General features: G+C 44.6%; 1 pseudogene; it reads left to right on the top strand.

Moving 5' to 3' along the window:
* Positions 1-19,525: 19,525 nt before the first annotated feature.
* LOC138489781 (large ribosomal subunit protein eL37 pseudogene) lies at positions 19,526-19,823 on the top strand (annotated as a pseudogene).
* Positions 19,824-20,581: the final 758 nt, after the last annotated feature.

Consider the following 20,581-nt stretch of genomic DNA (forward strand, 5'->3'; position numbering starts at 1 on the left):
GATTCTAATACTAAACATCCTTTATAGGAGACTGCACTGATGTAATACAACAAAAGGAAGACACCCAATCATCCAGTTAGTGCGGATGAAATCCAAAGAAGGGACGCCACTGTTATTAGAGTCCGAGGATACCATTCATGTAATAGGTTCATGTAGAGACAAAACACATACCCAGTAATGAACTACAAGATCACAGAGTATTTTAATACTCAAATTGTAATATATTGTGAACATATGATCCACAGGTAACTCCTGAGTATTGACCATAAGTACCACAGGATCTTGTCACTGATCTCCAAATCTCCAAGCGGAATGATTTTACGTGAAGTATCCATAAAGACAACTTTTTCTAGACAGTAGAGAGTTAACAATTAGATAAACAGAGTCCAGACTAACATCTGAATTTTTGAAATTGTTTCTATAGTAATGTGTTTGCATTATGAAAACTGAACATGAAATGATATCTTGCTCCTGAAGAAGAGAACTTATTCTCGAAACGCGTCGAACTCTATTATTTGTAAAAAATGTTTGTGCGAATTGAACAAATGTTGAACAAAACCATGTAAAAACTGCCCTCTACTTGACTGCTTTTTTGTCGACTATATACTATTATTGAAATTGATGGTTTTAATCAGATAAAAATTCTGAGTAAACTGTTGATCAAAAATAAAACAAAGATTCTTAATTCTTTTCTGGTGAGAAGTAATATTGATGAAAATTCTTAAAATTCTTGAAGAAAATCTACTAGAATGCTGACTGATAATACTTCAGTAAATATAGGTGTGCAAGGGACGGGATTGCCCATGAAGTATGGACACTTTGTTTGTTTCTCATTGGTGTCTTAGAACAGCTGTTCTTCAGACACCTCGCTGAGTGGCTGGGTTGCTTCTATGCACAAAACTGTGAGCCATTTGCCCGCATCTTCATCAGCACCGCACAGTATTACCTTGTTTGCCTTTGTGATCACTGTTTCTAAATCGAATATGATAATGGTGCCTAGTGCCCTTTCCTGGTGAACAGCTGGTCTGAACAAGAATTCAGCAGTATGAGCAGAATCTTGTCCTGAATCCTGGGCCCCCATCCTAACAATACTGTCCCTCTGTATAAATATGATGTTGGGGCACTCCCCACATGGTGATGATGCTACAGAGTGCTTGTTTTATTGCTGCAGCTCTAGCATGGTATATGCCTGGTATTGCATATCCTATACCTTCCTTGGTGAATTATATCATCATATTTAGTTTGTTCAAGAGATTTCTGCCCAGAAGGTTAACTGGGGTATCTTTTGGCTACAATAAACGTGCTGACAACTCGTGTGTGCCTACAGTGATGGGTAAATCTTCAGTGAACGGAACTAATACAATTGCCCAGAGAATCCCTGTGTGTCCATTAATTTATCTGACAAGGAAAACTTCCTTTCGCAGATAAAGGACTTGGTAGCTCCTGTGAAGATCATAAAGCTAAATGTTCTGTCTCCTATCCTCATTCCTACCCGGGGGTTCCACTTCCGGTCTGGAAGTGATTGACAGTTCTGGACACATGTTTTGCTTTTGCTTGGCCATGTGAGGAGAACCGTTATACTTACGCTTCCCCAGGCCCTGGCAAAACAAGTTATTGGACTCAGACAGGCAAGAAATTACACTTAGACTAATCGCTGTAATAAAAATGGCTCGTTATAGACCCTTTATTCACTCAATATATAAAACTCACCATACATAAACAAACATATACTCAGATACATAAAAACATATAGTAAAATGGCATCACTGTTAGCAAGGAAGCAGAAGACACCTTCATCTTGGCCACTACGACACTGCTTAGTCCCAGAGCAGGTAGTCAAAAAGATTACTCGTACTAACAGGGTCTGAGGCGGAGCGTACTCTCTCTCAGCGAGACTGCATCACCCGTGGCTCCAAGTTCTTACTGCTTGCCACAGAATGCCCTCTTCCCTTTATGGGGGCATGTCCCCGCCCTTCTCAGTTGTTTGTTTTGTTTGTTTATTTATTTATAGTGCGCACCAGACCCTGCAGAATCTGGGTGCAAGACATAAGAATACGTCAGCTTGGTTACAAGGTACATGTAATACATTGGGAAACATAGGGACAACGTAATTTACATGACAGTATAAGTACATAGTGATAAAAGTTAATATACAGAGAAGTGTCCAGTAGGGACTAAAACACAGTAGAGCAAAAACAATATACAGAAAATGTACAGTGGGGAAGGATATGTAACAGTCAGGTACATAATTAGCAGAATACTAGTGCTAACCTCAATATGTTACAGACAACTCAGGTGTGGCTATGTCATGTCAGTAGTTGTGACTACCCTTGGCCGAAGAGCAGATCACAAGTGAAAGCGGCAGAGAGTGGAACAAAACAGTCAGGAGTGGAAAAACCCAGTGCCCCTCTCCTTGCATTCATTCCCAGAACCCCTTACATGCACCTGCAGGACGCTCCGACTCCCTCCCCGTATTCGTCCTTCAGTGGACAATACAATAACTATTCTCCACAGCAAGCCCACTCAGCAACTATATTTATGTAGTTATGTGACCTTGCTCTGCTTTCGCTACTGAAATGCTTGTTTATTTTACGAAGCCTGCAGAAACGCAGGCTTTTATTACTGAGATGGGAGATGAGTGTCCAAAATGGCTGCGCACCGATGCCATGTTGTTTTAGCTTGTATTTCGCACAAACATTACAATACGTCAGAGCTCTCTCTGGGCTGTCCTTTTGCGGATAGGCGTTCATGCCCGGAAGTGCAAAGGGATTTCCCTGTAAGATGGTTGCTCCTGCATAATGCGTTTCTGTGCCCTGTGGCAGGGATTTTTATTTCTGATGGCTGAGTGGGGGACTGTGTGGGTGGCCGCTGAATTTGCAGCTATATGGCATTCAGTGCTGTGTATTGGATCGGTTGTGACTGCATAGTCCCTGTGGTGTGGATGGGTCCTGGGGCATATGGGAAAATTGGGGGGTGCATTTCTGACGGTGGGTGGTAGGTGAGATTAACTGCTGAACAGCTAGGGTTATTATAAGAAAATGTCGTCCTGCTTCTACATTCTCACGCAAAATGTCATATCTTCCCACAAGACCAACACTGTCCTCCAAACCTGGGTTTCATTCCTCCCCATCCTCCCACTCTGCCCCTCTGGTAATTGCCCCTTTCTCCCTGAAAACCTCATGTTTCTCATCTGCCATCTGCTGTCCCTTCCATCCATCCCTGCTGGGCGTTCTGCACCTGCTGGCCTTCCGTTGTGTTGATAATCACTGCCCCTTCAATGCTGAATTTAGCTAGCTTTTTCGGGATCAACTTAGCCTCTGTTTTCTTCGCCTGTTCCGCTGTTTCTCATTTTCTTGCCTCCTCCCAGACAAATGCACTATGTGTGCCTGTATCTCAGCCATCCTTTTGCCTTGATACCAACTACTTTATCTAAAACTGCTCGCATGACCCTTGACCTCTGATGACATCGCAGGAAGTGATGTCATTTGACCCCACCCCGAAGTGACATCTCGGGAAGCAATGAAACACAACTGTTCGCCCCTTGACAAAACAGGAAGTGGCATCACATAGCATTGTTCCTAAGTACACTACAAATACGGTTACGGTGTCACTAATGTGATATACGTTTCATACAAGAATGGACCACCATATGTATCATTAATATCAATGTGTATAGGCCCATATTACCAAATTACTGTGGATGCAAGCAGACGTCCAAGGCCAAATGATAATGATGTGTTATTATATGGCACTTAAGTTTAATCGCTTTATATAGAACAAATATACATAGAATATCACCCAACCTATCTTAGTACTCATTTATCGACCTCAGAAGGATGAAAGGCTGAGTTGGCCTTGCTGGGATTCGAACCTGTAGATCACACACAAGACTGCGTGGATCTACTTTTCAGGCTTCAGAAGTTGGCAAAATAGGGAAAGCAGTGCACTCACACAACATCCGATACTCTGGGCACTCATTACCTCATACATGCAAACAAGCATCCTGAACAGCATGCCAGGGAGATGGGAAAGATAGACACATTACAACAAACCATGAATTGTGGCACAAGGAAATCAATGGCCACTTGATGTGCTATGGTCAACTATTTCTACACTGTACACAAGCCTTTAGGCACAAGGATTTTGTCAAGTGACCAAGGGCACCGGAATGGAATGTCTTATGATGAACGTAACAGAGTCAACGGCAGAAAAAACATGCTATAACTGCAACTTGTGAAAAGCAAATACATAGTCCAAAATGGATTATTGTTCTACTCTAAATGCTTTTTGGATGTTTTTATCTGCATTGTGAATTTGAGGTGTTTAAGAACAGATTAAATCAGTGACTCACACCCGGAAGTGTGCCTGAAATAAAACTTTAATGAGTCTGGCAATTATTGTATAGAATTCCAGAAAAACAAATTATTTGTTATTCTTTCTTATTTCGGGGCACTGCTCAAAGTGTTACACGTGTGGAATCCCGCTGTTTAAAAAAAAAAGCCTGAACAAGAATGCCAGCCACGCCAGAAAAAAAGAGCCACATGGACTGGCCACAGCAAAGGAACTTCCATGGAAAAAAATATATATATTTATTTTTTTAGGGGTAGCAAGGGAGACCTCAGGGGTCACATTTGTGACCCCTGTCGACTCCCAAATGAAATCCCTGTGCACAGCATATGATAAAAATAGGTATATTCTGGTCCCATCCTTCTCCTGGCTCTAATCTCAAAATGTCCTGAATTTGGTGACTGTGAAGGACAGGGACTTCATCTTACCCCATCATGCGGGCCATGATAGAATGTATGTCAGGTATATCAGGGTATGTGTTTCTCAATGCTTTCCATACGTGCGCTCGACATTTGTTAAATGGTGGGCCATCATGGGTGCCACTGTTCACCCGTACCCATGGGTGTCCCGCTTTCCTCCAGATTTCATCCACCTGTTCTGCATACTTCCCAACATGCTACACACTTCAAATGTGGCATTTGGGTAGGTTCCATGGTGTATAACAGAGAGGTTCGAAGCGGAGCATTTGCGGTTTCCAGTCTGAGGATGTGGAGGAATTAGCCTTGATGCACCACAAAATGCAGTCTAGAAAATCAGGGCTATGAAGTAAAGGTGTTTTGCTGGCCGTGTTGCATATATTGAGACTCACCCTTCAATGGAGTGTGCCTTTCTTGGGCCCATTATAAGGGTGTTTTTGAAGGAATAGCAAGTCCTACAGAAGAGGATTTTTGGAATATGTGCTCTCCATTGTATTTAGAGGTACCCAAGAAACGAATCCAGTGAGGTCCAAACAGCTGCCAAATCATGTCATTATTTCAACAGGGTTTCTTGGCTGGCAATACTATGCATGCTGGAACCTGTGCACCACAAATTATAAGAGGGGAAGAAAATAAAAAACTCAGAACTCAAAGTGCTGCTAGGCTGCTAGGCAAAATAGCAGGTGTGTCCTCAAGGTCTCACACATAACATGGTGCAAATTGCCCCTCTTAATGTAATGCTCTACACTGGAATAAGTACTGCTTTCCAAACGTTCCATGCTGTGTGTACCCTTTTGCATGCAAAGATGTGTGTAGCAAAAGGATACACACATCACAGGATGTTGTGACGTGCATACTTGCTAAAGCAAGGGGAGACCAGATTGAGTACATACAGCATAAAGGAGGTCAGGGCGCAGCAACTGTGAAAGTTATTTTTTCACTTCCTAGTCCAGCTTTCTATTACTTGATAAATGATGCAAGTACCTTTAAATGGCAAAACATATCAGTGGTGTTAGTATCTCAGCTTTTTGATTGCAACAGTTGCCATATGCAAGCAATCCCTGTTGTAAGACATGAGTGCCAGAGCAAACGAGGGTAGTACCGGGACCTCTGAAGGCAATAGCTGGCTAATGCTTAATGCCACTAGCAAAAGCCAAAACGTTTAGGTTTGTAAATACGTGTTGTGTATGAGTCCACATGAGTTTAGGTGTTGGTTTCCACATTAGTTGTATTGGTATAAATGAAAATACAACATAGACAATCTTTAGTTGCTTGTTGCCGACTTTCTCTATGATCAGAGCAAAGAATTTGCTTCTGAACTCTGAGATGTCTGTAATTTTTTCGATAATGACTAATTCTTTTTTTTATTATATGGTTGAGAAAAAACTCAACCTTTAATAATACATACATTAGAAAGACACAATAAAAACATTAAAGTTCAGCATTAGTATCAATACGTCTAAAAAAGACATGATACAACTAGCATTATACAATATTAAAAAGCATTCTTACATTATTAAAACATCATTCTGTTAAAAATAACTCATCCAATTTCAAAGCTTCAAAACTTCATTCTGTTAAAAATGCATTTAAATTCAAAGCGTTAATAAAATTCCAATTACGATTGACATTGTTCTACCTGCCAGACATCTACTCCAAATTCACCCGTGCCAAAGTCAGTCGCTCGAGGAGCCCATTTACCCAGGTAAAGTTTACATAGAGTTTTAAGCTCTAAGCAATTTATCACCCAGTGTTTGGAGGTTTCAACAATGTCTGGTTAGACTATGCGAACACCCTGTGTCTAGGCTCCCCAGCGTACCAGCTCAGGAAACTCCAATGAATCCAGAAATCTGCAGCCAGACTCCTCCTGCCCTCTCACCCACAGAACACATCACCCCGCCCTTTCAGTACTACACTGGCTTCCTATCAGCCAACAGGGGTCCTTTAAGGCAATTTGCATCACACTGAGCCATCCATAATATTGCCCCAGAATTCCTCCAGGAAAAGCTCACCAGCTACCAACTGTGAGGAACCAGGAATGAGACACGGGCACAGAGGACTCATGATGATTGCTATAAACCTTTATTTAAATAAGAAAGGGGTTGGAAAATGCCTTACTGTTCCTAATCTAGGAGGTATTTCCCTACTTCAACCAAAAACTAAGGGCCTGTCCTGTGTCAAGATGTCCAAAGCAAAATAAATGTCCTGTGTCCGAAGTCCTATCCTAGCCCACTCATTCTAAAAGTAACTCTAAGGTATTAAGGGCAGGGGCGTTGCTAGGGGGGGCTAAAGGGGCTATAGCCCCTGATCTTTTGGTTGTAGCCCCGGATAGAATCTCAGGAGCTACAGCCAAAAGACTAGCTAGCCCCCAGTCCGAACAGTTCCAACATCAACTTAGTCCCGGGTCTTTTCCAGACCTAGCAACTTCCCTGATTAAGGGTATTGTCTTTTGCTTAAAAAGTGCACAAATGTTCACGTTCAACAAAAAGGTATAAATCCAACAAAGGTTAAAAATAGATAATGTTCACAGTTCCAGGGAATGACTCCCTTTCCCGGGTTGCTCTGCAGCAAAACAAAAGTTCAAAAGAATAACTAAGTTCTTTGTAGCCCAGAGGATAACTCCCTCATCTTGGTGTTGCAACTTATTCCAGGGGAAATGACTCCCTACGCCAGGTCCTTTCCACATTCAATGCAGTTCAAAATACTAAGAGCATGAATCTTCCTTCAGATTTTCTGGCTCACAAAACACCTTTTATACTCTTATGCCAGGTTCTCTCACATAGGTTCTTGATCTAGTTTGGGTGCAGGTCCCAGATTCGCAAAGCACCTGGTATACTCTCCTGCCAGGTTTTCTCCAATGTCTATTATACGTCCTGGTATACTTCCCTGCCAGGACAATATCTGCAAGGGTATGATTCTTCCTTGAGATAGTATACTTCAACAATTACGCTTATGGTTGCGGGTCCCAGACTTGCACAATACCTGGTATACTCTCCTGCCAGGTCTTAATTACGTTGTTCGGGCTTGCTGTCGTCATGGTACAATCCAACCCCTCAAAGGGTATGGGTTTTCCTCGAGAATTCTTTTCACCATATGTGATTATGGGTGCGGTCCAGGACTTGCACAATGCTTGGTTTACCCAATGCCCCAGCTTTCTTGTTCATTGCCTCGGAACAGAGCCCTCCCTTCTGGGTTTCTCTTCGGGTTAACACCGCAAGGCACCCCAGTATTCCCTTTTTGCTTTCTCGTGCTCACCGGGATTGTTAGGCGGCTTCAGCGTCCTCCGCGAGTGCCCTTCTCTGGATCGGTTGTGCTTCGGTATGCATCAGCATCTCAAACACTTGACAGTGGTCTTCCCGCTCTGGTGTATGCAACAGAATTTCCCCTGCCACATTTCTCGAGTCACCGGGCTGCTCTGTCTTATGTCCCTTCTTCGCTTGCATGCCCACCTGACAGCTCGGGTACCCTGGCAATCATTAGCCAGTCAGGTTTCCCTGCAATCACTAGCCGGTCGGGTCTCTCTCCAGTTCTGAATCTGCACAGCTTCATCTTTGAACACCAGCGGTAGTGAAGGGAGCTGTCTGGAGCCAATGGGATGCCTCCAGCAGCTGGACCATTCACTTCGGTCCAGCTCAGTAGTCTTCATTCTGGTTGGTCTCTTCCTCAATTCAGTCTTTGTTACTGATAACACTGCAGGGTGTTTGTGAGTTTTGTGACTTAAGGGCCTCATTACGACCCAGGCGGTAAGTTACCGCCTGGGCCGTGACTTTACCACCATGGCGTAAACTACGTTTACGCCATGGTGGTTGGCGGACTTACCGCCCCATTCCGAGGTTGGCGGGGCGGTAAGTCCCCAATCCCCATTTACCCTTCCCCATTCCCATTTTTGCCCCATAGGGCATAATGGGAGTGGGGAAGGCGTTAATTACGCCACCGTAAATTACGGTGGCGTAATTAACTCCATGGTCACTTAGCGCCATGGTTTTTAACACCTGCTAAAAGCAGGTGTTAAAAGCGCCATGGCGCTAAGGGACCTCGTAATTGGCGGTAAGGGGTCGGCGCAGCTAACGCTGGCGTAAACCCCTTACCGCCAGGGTCGTAATGAGGCCCTAAGTGTTGATGAATATTGAGGATTACTGCCACAACTGAAGGGGTGTACATAAAAGGAAATGGGGGATACCATGTCTCACCCAATGATGTTGGTTCACACCCCTGAGGGTCACCTCCCCCATGTGGTCCTCCCTCAAATATCCACCCCCAGGGACAGGATCAGGTAGCGGCTGCCATCACCTGGCCACTTGAGGCGAGGGAAAGGAGTGATGACACCATCAGGTTCATCACACAAACCACCAGAAACCTCAGATTTGCTTCTGCAGCCCTCCTAGGGATCCCCCCTTCCAACACCAACAGAATGGGAGGATCTGCCTTCTCCGTCCAAGCCCCCCCCCCCCAACTGGAACTCCCTTCCATTACACATCCACCACAATGAAGACTACCTCTCCTTCATAAAGACCCTCAAAACCTGGTTATTCCCTGTAGCAACCTGAAGTTTCTTCTCCCACCCCTCCCTTTGTTCACAGCTCCATTCACCTGTGTCACAGGTTTGTTTACATCCAGAATATTTCCCACTGCAAGGTGAGGTACAACTCTCAGAACAATCAGGACGATTCAAATTCACTCAGCACTCAGCAAAACAAAAAGGCAAAGCGTATAATGTGGCATCAAGGTACGTAGTCAAACACCACTTGGTGGACACCACCCACAGGCACAGCAACTAACCCACATGCACTCACATCCATACCCCACTGTAATACACAAAGCACAACAGCCATCAGATTGCAGCTACGACCAATGACAAAATTCAATCTAGCTGGACACATAGCGAATCTGCGGCACTAGAATGCAGCTTCGGCCTACAACGAATTTCAATCAAAATGGTCACATGGTGATTCTCTTGCACTCTAAATCTCCTGACCTCCCCAGCACCCATCCATATGCCTGACCTTCTAGGGGTGCTTAGCGGAGCACGGCCAGCCCACCTAACCCCTATCTCAGCCTAACGTACACACGCATTATACTTCAGTCCAACAATCTACATACTTGGACTCCGGTGCCCGAGGGCATTTACCCAAAAGAGTTTTGAGGCCATACTAACGGGATAAAGGCACTATATAATTAATAAACTACTACTACTACTACAAGGAGGAGTGCAGAGCCAGATCTAAGGTTTCTGATGGGTTGGTAGGGTATACATTTATGTTGGAGGAATTCAGGGTCTGTCTTGTGGGGGGCACAGTGGGTAATGCACATGGCCTTGAAAGTGGCACAATGGCCGATAGGAAGCAAGTGGAGCATCCTGACGGCAGGTGTAATGAGCTCTCTGGGGGAGAGGGCAAGGAGGAGTAGCTGTGGAGTTTTGGATGTGTTGGAGTTTTTTTAACTGATATGCTCAAAAAGATAGCGGGAATTGGCACAGTCTAGGCGGGAGAGGATAATTTTATTTATTGTTCCTTTATAATGCGCTTAATACCAGCAAGTGGTTTCTTAGCACAGGATCAGGATTTGAACCTCTGTTGCATCACGTTGCCTTGCTTCCAAGAGAAACACGTTGCCCCTGAACTATCCTTCCTCCTAATAGCCCAAATTGCTGTGACTCTGTCAGGGTAGAAGAGATAGCAGAAGATCCATCTGAGGATGCGGAGGAGGAAGTGGCATGATTATGATACTGCATTGATGTGGTGATGGAGTGTTAGATCTGAGTCCAAGGTGCATCCCAGGTTCTTTTCTGTGTTGGACGTTGCATGCGGAGGGCCTAGAAGGGCGGGCAGGGGGTGGGTTGGGGAAAGAGTGCTGTCTTGCTGCAGATCAAGATTCTGGTTTTGCCAGGATTGTGGAGGAGGTGGTTGCCCATCATTCAATGGTCGATTTCTGTGAGGCAGGAAGCGAGGTCCGGATGGGGAGAAGCCAGGCTTTTGGGAATCTGTGTGTCATCGGCATAGTTGTAACAGGTTAGGTCATGTGAGCAGATGAGTGTGGGGAGGGTGCTTAGGTAGAGGTTGAAGAGGAGGCGGAAAGGAAGGCCCCCTGAGGCGCCCCATTGGAGATAGAGCAGGGGGGACGAGAAGGGCGGATGGATGTTGATTTGTGAGCGGTTGACAAGGAAAGAGGAGATCCATGTTAAAGCAGTGTGCCTGATGCCTAGAGAGTGATCTCTGTCTGTGAGGATGTGGTGGTCAATAGTGTCAAAGGCTGCTAAGGTCAAGGAGGATAGGTGCAGTGCAGCCTTATGAGTCTGCAGTTCTTTTCATGTCATCCCAGATGGAGACGAGGGAAGTTTTAATTCCTCTGAGAGGTCTGAATCTGGACTCGGCAGGGTTGGGTAGGCAATTGGATTGTGTGACGAGGCAGAGCTGGGAATATGCTATGCTGTGTGGTCTAAGAGTTCCGTGATGAAGCGGTTGTTTGAGATTGGGCAGTAGTTGGATGGCAGGAGGGGGTCAAGTGAGAGATGTTTGAGTATTGGTTTTATGTGAGAGGTTTTAAAGACTGCAGGGAAGATACCTGATGTCAGGGAATGGTTAATTATTGATCTTGCCATGCTGCCTGCACAGGTCGAGGAGAGTATGTTCTTTAGGACGGATGATGGGCAAGGATCTCAGGGGATCTACAAGAACAGTAACTGGAAAGTAGATTTAGGAATTCTAGATGGGAGATGGTGGAGAAGGAGGAGAGGAGCGGGTGTGCGGGGGAGGAGTGAAGAGTTAAGAGAAGGAAGAGATGAGGAATGAGCGATTGTTGCTAATTTGGTGCTGATGGTGCAGTCTCTTTCGATAGTGATGTTGTAAAAGTGGCCTGACAGGGCATCGCAGAGTGCTTGATAGTGGGGAGTGGAGAGGCAGAGCAGGGTGGTGCCTTGAATTCTGTGATGATCCTCTGGAGTTCCCTGCTGGAGTTGTAGGCATTAGTGATTCGGTTTACATAGAAGGATCTTTTGGTTTTCCTGATTTTTGCCCTTTAGGTCCTGATCTCTCTGGCATACATGGCTATGTTCTGGGGTAAGGGGTTGGCCTGCCATTTGAGCTCGAGGCTGTGTTTAAGGGTTATGAGGGATTTGAGGGAGTGTGGGAACCACTTGGGTGTAGGGCCTAGTCTGTAAGAAGAGGATCTGGTCAGGGCAAGAGAGATGAGGGCATTAGCGAGCCATTGGTCGAAAAGATCGATAGAGGGTGGTCCTCCTTGGAGAGGGAGGTTGGGAAGGGAGGAACGCAGGGAGTCGTCCAGGTCAGGGTTTACAATGACCTTGTTCCAAAGAGGTACACGACCGGCTGGGTTGGAGCTGGTAAGGCAAGGCGGTTGGGGTGGCAGTCATAAGAGAGAAAAGGATGGCAGCGGCATCAGTCCATATTAGTGAATGTGGAGGGAATGTGGGGATCAAGTTGCTAGAGCTGAATATTTATTACATAATGTTTGTGCCCTTCTATGTGAGTGTGGCTTGATATCAGTTGGGTCATGTTGATGGCGTCCATGTAGTCGATGAGTGGACAGGTCATAGGGTTGGTAAGGGCATCAAACCTGATACGCAGTCAGCGTTGCAGGGTTGTTTCTTGGAGTGTAAGAGGTGTGAGGTGAAGTTTGTGGAGGATGGCTAACCCCCCTGCTCTGCTGGATTTGTTGTGCATGATCAGGGAGTAACCAGTGAGTGAGTTTGGCCCATCCACCCCAGTATTCCAAAAGCAATAGAAATTAAGACATCACAAGTCTTTCAAATCTTCACAATTGTTTGCAACAAATCCAACATCAAAAAAGATGCAGTTATGTAGTGGCAATACCCAAGTAGGAAAGTAGTTTATCAAAGATAGTTCCCAACATTTAGATCCTAGTATTGGAAAATCATATTTTCGATGAGCTATAACTACAGTAAACTTTTTTGTTTTAAAATGTATTCTGTGTTCTACTTCACCTCTTGATTTCAGTGTTGATGTCAGTTTAAAGTAAGTATAAATCTCTGTGTATATTGTTTGATTTCATTTTTTGTAAATCCATCAATCTCAAGTTGTGTACCCACATAGACAGAAAAGTGAGTAGTTTAACTGGTTTAGATTGAGTTGTGGGTGCAGTCCTATTGTAATTCAAGTGGTGAACCACCTGTCAAATTATTTTGATACGTATCCTATTTCATAAAAGAAAATGTTATTGCAAATCAGCGAGTTTCTTGACTCACAGTATGAGGGTGTGATTTCAACCTGCTAAATTATTAAACTGAGGGTTGAACAAGACTGAAAAAAGTAACTCAAATGTATGCACATTGATTGTGCTGATCTTATTCAGGGGAGAGGTTTTAAGCTTCCTTGAATAGGGTGCCGCCAAAATAATTGAAAATCAAACTGACCCACATGAACTGAACATTTTTGCCAATGGCATTTTTCTGACTCTAACTGACTCGCCTGTCTTGCTTACTGATTTGCTTGAGGAACGGGTAATCTTGCAGCGGGTAGCTGGCTTCAGATCCATCCACCACACATCTGAAATTCTGAATCTCACCTTAAATAACTCCTCTTGGAGTCTACACAACAGCTACCCCCATTTCGCTGGACACAGAAAAGTATTACATATTTGGGAATAAATGTCAGTCCGAGAACAGAACCCGCTCTTTACAGTAAACGTCTCTTCACTGTTGGATCTACCTAAATGGGGAACACTGAAGATCTCGTGCTTGCCTTAAAGTGATTGTCTTGCTCCACATCCTATTCTTCTTGCAGGCTCTAAATATGACTCTGGCAAAAATCCTTTTTTTCCCGGCACAATGAAATGATCTTGAACTTTGTCTGGGGAGGGAAAACGCCTGGAACTTTATCACACTAAAGAAATCTCCTTAAGACAAAGGGGGACTTGCCTTGCCAGACTTTAAAACATACTATGAAGCTGCTCAGCTCTGTATCATTCTTTTATTGATCAAGGAGCGATCAAATAAAATCTGGGCATGGGTGGATCACACAATAGTGGGTACTTCCCTCCCTGAAGCCCTTTGGGTAGATAACAAAACAGGCCAGCCAATATGTATATCAGTGGGGACAATAGGGATTGTGATCAGCTCGTAACCCAATTGAGACAGACCTCTTTTCCATCCTATTTTACACCAATTATTTATACGCCTAACTTCTTCCTTGCTTTGAAAGGTGGTGGAGGGGCAGTTGTTGCAATATAAGGGGTATAATTATGATAATTGTTCTTTTATAATTGTTTTTTTATAATGCGCTTAATACCAGAGCTGGTTTATAAGTGCAAGCCCGGTATTCGAGCCTGTGTTCGAACCTTGCTTCCAAGACAAACGTGTTTCCCCTGAGCTATCCTGCGGCTTACGTTCTCCGCGAGGTGGAGGTTGAGGAGGGGCGGGGATGAAATCTTTCCAGACTTGCACAGAGGAGTTTACTATCCTGGCATCAGATTGGCACCACTATTTTCCAATCCGTCACTGGGTCTTCCACCCGCTAATCAAAGAGGCGGCTTGCAGGGACTCCATCCCATTGGGAAAGTTAACGCACTCACACTCTCTTTATAATCTACTGTAAATGGAGAGGAGAAAAGAAAAAGGATCCGTATGGGTAACATTTCGTTTACCACTGAAGCCTGGGCACTCGGATACCCATAAGGTGGGTTGGGCTAAAAATAGGTACTGATGGCATTTCACTCCAAATAAACCACCTGTTATGTTTCTACAGGTTTCCGACTGTTGGAGGAAGTGTAGCGTGCAGAGAGAGTCACTACATATATGGTGTTGGTGCCCCAAGCTTGCAGGATATTGGAAAGAGATAATGGGCACAATTAAGCCGACCGTGGAATTTCCAATCCCCAATAATATGGCAATTACCATCTTTGTTTCCGGAAGGAAGCACTAGAGGGGCTGACTGCTCAGGAGTGTAGAGTTGTCTCACCTCTCACTATTGCAGAGTCAAAGTTGCCTGGTGGAAGAAGCCTGGCCCTTTTCCATTTCTACCTTGGATTCCTAAAATCTAGGATCTAATGACAGGGCAACTCTCCACTACTGCTTTGCCCATCTCTAGTCCGGTAGTCCCATATCTTGCCTTGGGTCATGCCCAAATCACATGCCCAGAACAGTTACAGATTCCAGACCTTTTCTCTCAGGGGGATTTGAGTATGAGGCCGTGGGGAGACTCTCCGAGCAGACAAGAACAATGGAGTCCACACTGCTGTAAATTTAATTTAAGAGTAGTTTTTGTGGTAATTTAATTAATAAGTGTATCAACCTGATATCACTAAACCAGCAAATTAGTGGCTGTAGCAAACTCTGAAAGCAATCAAGATAATCTCATGGTAAAAAAGAAAACAAAATGTATTGCCGTAAAAATTATATTTCAAAGAGCATAATGATGAATGAATAAAACAGTTTTGTAAATAATTAAACAAGTCTGAAGTTAAACAATAAAACAGAAAATCAGAAAATAATAAGTTTGAACAGTCACTTGGCTCATCACAGTGAGTTAGAAAACAAAGAAATAATGAACAATAAATAAATAACTATCAACTCCAGGTATTGACTTATGTTCAGCCAAAACTCTAATTATTGGGTTGATGAATTTTCAATTTATTTTGGTTAACAAAGTTTTTCTTGTTCGTTTAATTGACAGGTCTGCCTTCGTGTAAGTGTCATTCCGTAACTCAATTGAAAAACGAAAAACAAACTGAATAGACATCTACAACACGTTTCGGCAAAAGATCCACCTGTCTGGCAAATAATTCCAAAAAAAGTAGTTGCCTTCCTCAGGGTCGAAAAGAACACACAACAACCGGACCCTGTGGGGAAGCAGACATAAACATAATGAATAATACGAAGAGATAAAAAGGAGTAATCTTATTATTACATTCTGCCAGGATTGCTTACAGAGTAAGTTTAAAGCCAAAAGAAGGCAAATAGCCAATAAAGTTGTGACTGTAACTGATTAGGAATGACCAGACGCGGTGCTTACCGGCAGCCAGGGCAGGGCGTCTGGGCAATAGGGCCAGGGATGGCCTGACCAGTGCGGCATCATCACAGGGGAGTGCGACAGAGAAACAGCCTCTGAAAGAAGTAGTTGAAGGCCATTTCATCATGTGTCTAGAGAACCGATTATATTAAGAGTACTGTGCAAATTGAGGGCGCTACTTAATTACTCTTGCATACTGGCCAAATAAAGGAAAAAGGAAAAATGGAACCCAGAGCTACCTCGCAGTTTGTGTTGCTTTTCATTGAAAAAATCGGTCCATTTAATGCCTATGAAAATGTCATTGCTCAGAATGATGCAGAGTGGATCAGGAACCTTGTGATTTCATCTTCTAAATCCGATTTTGGCAAACCTATGAGTGAAATGAATGCATGTGTGACTGACTGCTAGGAGACTCTCCGAGCACCCAGCTACCGTGTGCAGGGAACAAGGGTACTGAGAACTAAAAGAGGGTCTGGGAATAATTGTCAAAGGGGTTGCATATTACAGATTTTCAGCAAACCCAATCCTTTTCCTATGTGAACATTTGGAAATGAAATAAGTGACCATGCAAAAGAGATCTAGGTTGCAGAGGCCCACTGCGAAATCTCCAGAGTTCCCTATAGGCTAGACCAGCCCTGGCAGGGAAGCCCGAGAAAACTGGAGAGGTTAAGGGGGCGACAACGCTGGGCTTGAGAGAATAGTAGGGTAGACATGCAAAGCCTCCAGATTTAGGCTGGAGACTCACGATTTTTCTGTCAAAAATGTTGCTATTGTTGACTGTCTCCTGCCTAAAATATCTGAACCCCAATGCAGTTCAATGGACAAAGTTCATTCTCGCGCTTCTCATGATAAAATTTCCCTCCCAGGGGATCCAAAATGTTGGCATGTGTGGTATGGGTGTGTCACTGTTCTGCTTTGTTCTTTGTCTTCACCGCTTTTACTTTTCAATTCTCTCTTTTCTGATTTATTGGAAGAAATGAATTCCCAGGATTTGATCTGGCAAGGAATGCATCCGAACTGAGACCTGCTGTAGCCGATCATATTCACAATAAAAACGTGCAGGTGTGTAGTGAACGCGAAACAACGTTCTACACTTACTGCCTCATGATCGAGGACACACGTGCGTGAGGGCTATCTCATTGGGTGGTAGGGTAGCACAGGTGCAGTGAGGGAGCTACCACAGCGGCAAGGTCTGTTTCTTCGAGGACAGACTCACGGCACCACCTTTAAAGGATGCGCAAAAGATAACAACTTTACCAGTTAGCCTCAAACAAGCTTGTTTAACCTCTGTGAAGAACTTGATTTATCTGAGTGGTTTTCAGGCCTGTTTTATTCGCACCACACACAGAAGGCACAATTGAAAAACAATAACCTAACACGTTTATTTCAAAGCTGTTGAGAGTTATTTAATTGTGCGCGTAGACAGACTGGAGGTACTGTTTGCCTATGTGCATAAGAAGCTGAATGGGAGGGTATTTCACGAAAGCGATTTGGTTCCCATGCATTGGGCCTCATTACAACCCAGGCGGTAAATTCCCTACTTTACCACCATGGTGTAAACTCTGTTTACACCATGGTGGATGGCGGATTTACTGCCCCATTCCAAGGTGAGTGGGGCGGTAAATCCCCATTCCCCATTTACCCTTCCCCATTCCCATTTTTGCCCCATAGGGCATAATGGGAGTGGGGAAGGCGCTAATTACGGCACCGTAAATTACGGCGGCGTAATTAGCCCAAGGCGGGTTAGTGCCTTGCATTTTAACGCCTGCTAAAAGCAGGCGTTAAAATGGTAATCAGGTGTTAAGGGTTAACGGAGCCGACGGCGCCGTTAAACCCTTGACGCCTGGGTTGTAATGAGGCCCATTTTGTGTTGGAATGCTTTCTGCTCTCTAACTAAGGACATATACTGCCATCAGAATGCCTTTCACCTTTTTTACGATTCGATTTTAAAGAAATGACATTAAATGAATGTATTGCATAAGCTGCAGTGGATGGTGCGAATTAAGATTGCTGCCTGTGTTAAATGTCTATGGGCCTCATTACACGGATGGCGGTGGACCAAGGTGCTATTAGCACCTTGGTCCATGCCGGTAAAATACCGGCACCGCCTTGGTGGAAAGGGGAATTACCGCCCTATTCCAAGGTTAGTGGGGCGGTAATTCCCCCTTCCCATTTTTGCCCCATAGGGAATAATGGGAATGGGGAAGGTGCTAATTACGGCACCGCAAATTGCGGTACCGTAATTAGCTCCCTGGTCCCTTTGCGGGTTGGTTTTTAACGCCTGCAAAAAGCAGGCGTTAAATTCCCCAACCCGCAAAGAGACCTCGTAGTAAGGCGGTAAGGGTTTACCGGTACCGGTAATCCCTTACCGCCTACCATAGGACCCAGGCGCTAAGTGGTTAACGGCGCCGTAAAAGGCTGCGGCGCCGTTAACCATTTAGCGCCTTACTACGAGGTCCCTTTGCGGGACCCGAACTGAAAGGCTGGTCTCGACCAGCCGTTAAAGTAGGGACCCGCAAAGGGACCTCGCAGGCAATTACGGTACCGCAATTTGCGGTACCGTAATTGCCACCTTCCCCATTCCCATTGAGCCCTATGGGGCAAAAATGGGAATGGGGAAGGGCCATGGTGAAATGGGGAAATACCGCCCCGCCAACCTTGGAATGGGGCGGTATTTCACCATGGCGGACTCGTTACGACACCGGCACCAACCATGGTGCTAACAGCGCCATGGTTTAGCGGCGGTGTTGTAATGAGGGCCTATGTGTAGTGATTTAGAATGCGCAGAGGGCTTTACTCCAAAGCGCTGTACAAAAAAGTTACTGTACAATTAAAATGAAGATGGATTCAATTCCAATTACAAATGGCGTGTCTGTGTTATCTTGCTCCATTGGTGGAATAGACCAAGGAGTCCGATTACTATGCATGGGTTATGCTTCCATGGCAGTATGCGCCAGACCAGATGTCATGTGTGTCTTGTTTTTATAACGTGTATGTATGTACTCGTCGTGGCCACACACATGTTTTAAAATAGACTCCCATGACTCGCAAAACATGCCACCTGCCACAATGTGCCATAAGTCTCTCCATTGTTCCCATTCGACGAATGGAGGAGCAAGACAAGGCGGAAGTGAATGCTTTAACCGCGCATGACAGTTTACAGCTCCCGGGGTACTTCGAAGACAACAGTACTGTCTTTTGCAAAAGGGAAATCCCGTCAGCAGAGGTCAGCAGAGCACCGTATATTCAAAGCCGTTTTTTAGTTGACACTCTTCTAGGCTGCGCCGACATGGCTTCTTCTGCGGTACCCTGACATTCTGGGAGAATCGTTTCCGGCTGGATCTAGCCCACCCTATTTCATGATAGCACGTTGTTTATTTATAACAACCAACTCAAAATACATCGAAAAAAATACAAAACACAAACATTGTTGTGCGCACATGCCAGTATACCTATGTCATGTAGGAGATGCCACAGCAGTCTTGCTTTTATTATGTGCATTATAGGCTTTTTTCCGGCTTTATAATGCTAAAATCAAAACTACAAGTCCCAGAATGCACAGAAAAAAAGCAGCAAGGGATAAGAATTTGTGTCTAAGTAACGTGACATTGTATGAGATGTCAAAAGTCACACACTACCAGGAAATATTAAATCATGGCTGTTTTCTGAGAAAGTCTGACTCTTACCTAAGCAATGAATGGCTTAAGAGGTATAAACCAGACCTGCCCAGAGTTCGAAAACTCCTAACACGCTCTCTGTCGTGTCGGTTTTTGAGGCAAGATGACGAAGGGGACATCGTCATTCGGTAAACGCCGTAAATAAGACGCACACACACTGTGACGTCGTCGTGGATCCAAGGCGTACCATCTCCAGAAATGTACCTCTGGCAAGTGTGGATATCCCGCTGAGCGTAAGAGATCGTATAACTGGAGTGTCAAAGCTAAGAGGGCAATACCACTGGTACAGGCCGTATGAGGCACTTGAAGGTTCTCTACCGTAGACTCGGGAATGGATTCCGCGAGGGTACAACACCAAAACCGAAGAGAGCGGCAGCTGCAGCATCCAGCTCGTCCTAAGATGTTTTTATTAAATAAACTTTGCTGCACAAAAAAAGAAAACTCCTAACATAAGTTGGTTATCTGTTTTCAAGGACCATGGGCGTAGTACATGAGGGGGCGGGGGACAAATCCCCCCCCCCACAATTTTAAGTGGGGGGATATAATGGCAATATGTCTGTGTTGTGCACAGTGCACTGTGTCTCTGCCACTATCTGCAGTTGCTTGCAGCATGTAAATATACTTCTGTAGGCTGTGCACTGCTGAAAAGTGACTTTGCACTGCCTTCACAAACCCTGATTCATGGAACTGTGTAAAGTGCATTTTTGGCGTGCAAAGTCAGTGTAAAGTCATTCTTGCTGTACAAAATGACTTTGCACTGCAAAAGTACACTTTGCACGATTCCATGAATCAGGCTTTGGGTCGGCAGTGCCAGTGCAAAGTCACTTTTCAGCAGTGTAAACTTGCAGTCACTTTCGCAACAAATTCCATGAATCAGGCCCAAAAATGTGTCTTTACATTGGCGACGACCCCTGAGGTCTCTCTTGCTACCCCGTGGTCTCCCTTGCTATGTAAGACAATCTCCCCAAAAAAGTGTTCAAGCTTTTTTCTTTTTTTTTTTAAATTGAGGCTCATGGGCTGTGGCCAGCAGCATGTGGGTCTTTGTTTCTGGAGTGGCTGGTTTTCTGATAGCTATAGCCAGTAAGATAGCTCAGTGGGTTGAGTGCTCGCTGCTACAATGTGTGTGTGACCTGCAGGTTGCAGGTTCGACTCCCAGCAA

The sequence above is a fragment of the Ambystoma mexicanum genome, chromosome 9 (genome assembly GCF_040938575.1).
Source record: "Ambystoma mexicanum isolate Mex_15411 chromosome 9, UKY_AmexF1_1, whole genome shotgun sequence".
Classification (NCBI taxonomy): domain Eukaryota; kingdom Metazoa; phylum Chordata; class Amphibia; order Caudata; family Ambystomatidae; genus Ambystoma; species Ambystoma mexicanum.